The following is a 5,876-nucleotide window of genomic DNA, read 5'->3' on the forward strand; positions in this document are numbered from 1 at the left end:
ACTCCCTCAGTTTTTATTCTTTTTATCTTATTTTACTGTTTTGACTGTTTTTATTCGCTCAGTTTTTATGTTTTAATCTTATTTTAAAGTTTTGACTCTTTTTATTCCCTCAGATTTTATTCGTTTTATCTTATTTTACTGTTTTGACAGTTTTTATTCCCTCGGTTTTTATTCTTTTTATCTTATTTTACTGTTTTGACTCCCTCAGTTTTTATTCTTTTTATTTTATTTAACTATTTTGACTGTTTTCATTCCCTCAGTTTTTATGTTTTAATCTTATTTTACTGTTTTGACTGTTTTTATTCCCTCAGTTTTTATGTTTTAATCTTATTTTAAAGTTTTGACTCTTTTTATTCCCTCAGATTTTATTCGTTTTATCTTATTTTACTGTTTTGACTTTTTTTATTCCCTCAGTTTTTATCCTTTTTATCTCATTTTACTGTTTTGACTGTTTTGACTCTCTCAGTTTTTATTCTTTTTTATCTTATTTTACTGTTTTGACTGTTTTTATTCCCTCGGTTTTTATTCTTTTTATCTTATTTTACTGTTTTGACTCCCTCAGTTTTTATTCTTTTACTTTTATTTTACTGTTTTGACTGTTTTCAATCCCTCAGTTTTTATGTTTTAATCTTATTTTACTGTTTTGACTGTTTTTATTCCCTCAGTTTTTATGTTTTAATCTTATTTTACTGTTTTGACTGTTTTTATTCCCTCAGTTTTTATTCTTTTTATCTTATTTTACTGTTTTGACTGTTTTGACTCCCTCAGTTTTTATTCTTTTTATTTTATTTTACTGTTTTGACTGTTTTCATTCCCTCAGTTTTTATGTTTTAATCTTATTTTACTGTTTTTGACTGTTTTTATTCCCTCAGATTTTATTCTTTTTATCTTATTTTACTGTTTTGACTGTTTTTATTCCCTCAGTTTTTATTCTTTTTATTTTATTTTACTGTTTTGACTGTTTTGACTCCCTCAGTTTTTATCCTTTTATTTTATTTTACTGTTTTGACAGTTTTTACTACCTCAGATTTTATTCTTTTTATCTTATTTTACTGTTTTGACTGTTTTTATTCCCTCAGTTTTTATCCTTTTATTTTATTTTACTGTTTTGACTCCCTCAATTTTTATTCTTTTTATCTTATTTCCTGTTTTGACTGTTTTTACTACATCAGTTTTTATGTTTTAATCTTATTTTACAGTTTTGACTGTTTTTATTCCCTCAGTTTTTATTCTTTTTATTTTAATTTACTGTTTTGACTCACTCAGTTTTTATTCTTTTTATTTTATTTTACTGTTTTGACTGTTTTTATTCCCTCAGTTTTTATGTTTTAATCTTATTTTAAAGTTTTGACTGTTTTGACTCCCTCAGATTTTATTCTTTTTATGTTATTTTACTTTTTTTATTCCCTCAGATTTTATTCTTTTTATCTTATTTTACTGTTTTGACTGTTTTGACTCCCTCAGTTTTTATGTTTTAATCTTATTTTAAAGTTTTGACTGTTTTGACTCCCTCAGATTTTATTCTTTTTATGTTATTTTACTTTTTTTATTCCCTCAGATTTTATTCTTTTTATCTTATTTTACTGTTTTGACTGTTTTTATTCCCTCAGTTTTTATGTTTTAATCTTATTTTACAGTTTTGACTGTTTTTATTCCCTCAGATTTTATTCTTTTTATCATATTTTACTGTTTTGACTGTTTTGACTCCCTCAGTTTTTATTCTTTTTATCTTATTTTACTATTTTGCCTGTTTTTATTCCCTCAGTTTTTATGTTTTAATCTTATTATACTGTTTTGACTGTTTTGACTCCCTCAGTTTTTATTCTTTTTATCGTATTTTACTGTTTTGACTGTTTTCACTCCTTGGTTTTTATTCTTTTTATCTTATTTTACAGTTTTGACTGTTTTTATTCCCTCAGTTTTTATTCTTTTTATTTTAATTTACTGTTTTGACTCACTCAGTTTTTATTCTTCTTATTTTATTTTACTGTTTTGACTGTTTTTATTCCCTCAGTTTTTTTGTTTTAATCTTATTTTAAAGTTTTGACTGTTTTTATTCCCTCAGATTTTATGTTTTAATCTTATTTCCTGTTTTGACTGTTTTTACTACCTCAGATTTTATTCTTTTTATGTTATTTTACTTTTTTTATTCCCTCAGATTTTATTCTTTTTATCTTATTTTACTGTTTTGACTGTTTTTATTCCCTCAGTTTTTATGTTTTAATCTTATTTTAAAGTTTTGACTGTTTTTATTCCCTCAGTTTTTATTCTTTTTATTTTATTTTACTGTTTTGACTCCCTCAGTTTTTATTCTTTTTATCTTATTTTACTGTTTTGACTGTTTTTATTCCCTCAGTTTTTATGTTTTAATCTTATTTTAAAGTTTTGACTGTTTTTATTCCCTCAGATTTTATTCTTTTTATCATATTTTACTGTTTTGGCTGTTTTGACTCCCTCAGTTTTTATTCTTTTTATCTTATTTTACTATTTTGCCTGTTTTTATTCCCTCAGTTTTTATGTTTTAATCTCATTTTACTGTTTTGACTGTTTTCACTCCTTGGTTTTTATTCTTTTTATCTTATTTTACTGTTTTGACTGTTTTTATTCCCTCAGTTTTTATGTTTTAATCTTATTTTAAAGTTTTGACTGTTTTTATTCCCTCAGATTTTATTCTTTTTATCATATTTTACTGTTTTGGCTGTTTTGACTCCCTCAGTTTTTATTCTTTTTATCTTATTTTACTATTTTGCCTGTTTTTATTCCCTCAGTTTTTATGTTTTAATCTCATTTTACTGTTTTGACTGTTTTCACTCCTTGGTTTTTATTCTTTTTATCTTATTTTACTGTTTTGACTGTTTTTATTCCCTCAGTTTTTATTCTTTTTATCTTATTTTAAAGTTTTGACTGTTTTTATTCCCTCAGATTTTATAATTTGTATCTTATTTTACTGTTTTGACTGTTTTGACTCCCTCAGTTTTTATTCTTTTAATCTTATTTTACTATTTTGCCTGTTTTTATTCCCTCAGTTTTTATGTTTTAATCTTATTTTACTGTTTTGACTGTTTTGACTCCCTCAGTTTTTATTCTTTTTATCTTATTTTACTGTTTTGACTGTTTTGACTCCCTCAGTTTTTATTCTTTTTATCTTATTTTACTGTTTTGACTGTTTTTATTCGCTCAGTTTTTATGTTTTAATCTTATTTTAAAGTTTTGACTCTTTTTATTCCCTCAGATTTTATTCGTTTTATCTTATTTTACTGTTTTGACAGTTTTTATTCCCTCGGTTTTTATTCTTTTTATCTTATTTTACTGTTTTGACTCCCTCAGTTTTTATTCTTTTTATTTTATTTAACTATTTTGACTGTTTTCATTCCCTCAGTTTTTATGTTTTAATCTTATTTTACTGTTTTGACTGTTTTTATTCCCTCAGTTTTTATGTTTTAATCTTATTTTAAAGTTTTGACTCTTTTTATTCCCTCAGATTTTATTCGTTTTATCTTATTTTACTGTTTTGACTTTTTTTATTCCCTCAGTTTTTATCCTTTTTATCTCATTTTACTGTTTTGACTGTTTTGACTCTCTCAGTTTTTATTCTTTTTTATCTTATTTTACTGTTTTGACTGTTTTTATTCCCTCGGTTTTTATTCTTTTTATCTTATTTTACTGTTTTGACTCCCTCAGTTTTTATTCTTTTACTTTTATTTTACTGTTTTGACTGTTTTCAATCCCTCAGTTTTTATGTTTTAATCTTATTTTACTGTTTTGACTGTTTTTATTCCCTCAGTTTTTATGTTTTAATCTTATTTTACAGTTTTGACTGTTTTTATTCCCTCAGTTTTTATTCTTTTTATTTTATTTTACTGTTTTGACTGTTTTTACTACCTCAGATTTTATTCTTTTTATCTTATTTTACTGTTTTGACTGTTTTTATTCGCTCAGTTTTTATGTTTTAATCTTATTTTAAAGTTTTGACTCTTTTTATTCCCTCAGATTTTATTCGTTTTATCTTATTTTACTGTTTTGACTGTTTTTATGCCCTCGGTTTTTATTCTTTTTATCTTATTTTACTGTTTTGACTCCCTCAGTTTGTATTCTTTTTATTTTATTTAACTATTTTGACTGTTTTCATTCCCTCAGTTTTTATGTTTTAATCTTATTTTACTGTTTTGACTGTTTTTATTCCCTCAGTTTTTATGTTTTAATCTTATTTTAAAGTTTTGACTCTTTTTATTCCCTCAGATTTTATTCGTTTTATCTTATTTTACTGTTTTGACTGTTTTTATTCCCTCGGTTTTTATTCTTTTTATCTTATTTTACTGTTTTGACTCCCTCAGTTTTTATTCTTTTACTTTTATTTTACTGTTTTGACTGTTTTCATTCCCTCAGTTTTTATGTTTTAATCTTATTTTACTGTTTTGACTGTTTTTATTCCCTCAGTTTTTATGTTTTAATCTTATTTTACTGTTTTGACTGTTTTTACTACCTCAGATTTTATTCTTTTTATCTTATTTTACTGTTTTGACTGTTTTTATTCGCTCAGTTTTTATGTTTTAATCTTATTTTAAAGTTTTGACTCTTTTTATTCCCTCAGATTTTATTCGTTTTATCTTATTTTACTGTTTTGACTGTTTTTATTCCCTCGTTTTTATTCTTTTTATCTTATTTTACTGTTTTGACTCCCTCAGTTTGTATTCTTTTTATTTTATTTAACTATTTTGACTGTTTTCGTTCCCTCAGTTTTTATGTTTTAATCTTATTTTACTGTTTTGACTGTTTTTATTCCCTCAGTTTTTATGTTTTAATCTTATTTTAAAGTTTTGACTCTTTTTATTCCCTCAGATTTTATTCGTTTTATCTTATTTTACTGTTTTGACTTTTTTTATTCCCTCAGTTTTTATCCTTTTTATCTTATTTTACTGTTTTGACTGTTTTGACTCCCTCAGTTATTATTCTTTTTTATCTTATTTTACTGTTTTGACTGTTTTTATTCCCTCGGTTTTTATTCTTTTTATCTTATTTTACTGTTTTGACTCCCTCAGTTTTTATTCTTTTACTTTTATTTTACTGTTTTGACTGTTTTCATTCCCTCAGTTTTTATGTTTTAATCTTATTTTACTGTTTTGACTGTTTTTATTCCCTCAGTTTTTATGTTTTAATCTTATTTTACAGTTTTGACTGTTTTTATTCCCTCAGTTTTTATTCTTTTTATTTTATTTCACTGTTTTGACTCCCTCAGTTTTTATTATTTTTAACTTATTTTACTATTTTGACTCCCTCAGTTTTTATCCATCATCTTCATCCGCTTTTCCGGGGTCGGGTCGCGGGGGCAGCAGCTTTAGCAGGGGACCCCAAACTTCCCTTTCCCGGGCCACATTAACCAGCTCTAACTGGGGGATCCCGAGGCGTTCCCAGGCCAGTGTGGAGATATAATCTCTCCACCTAGTCCTGGGTCTTCCCCGAGGCACCCTAGGGAGGCGCCCAGGGGGCATCCTTACTAGATGCCCGAACCACCTCAACTGGCTCCTTTCAACGCTAAGGAGCAGCGGCTCTACTCCGAGTTCCTCACGGATGGCTGAACTTCTCCCCCTCTCTCTAAGGGAGACTCCAGCCACCCTCCTGAGAAAACCCATTTCGGCCGCTTGTACTCGCGACCTCGTTCTTTCGGTCATGACCCAACTTTCATGACCATAGGTGAGGGTAGGAACAAAGATTGACCGGTAGATCGAGAGCTTTGCCTTCCGGCTCAGCTCTCCTTTCGTCACAACGGTGCGGTAGAGCGACTGCAACACCGCCCCCGCTGCTCCGATTCTCCGGCCAAACTCACGCTCCATCGTCCCCTCACTCGTGAACATGATCCCGAGGTACTTGAACTCCTT

The sequence above is a fragment of the Echiichthys vipera genome, assembly GCF_963691815.1.
Source record: "Echiichthys vipera genome assembly, chromosome: 7".
In the NCBI taxonomy this organism is placed as follows: domain Eukaryota; kingdom Metazoa; phylum Chordata; class Actinopteri; order Perciformes; family Trachinidae; genus Echiichthys; species Echiichthys vipera.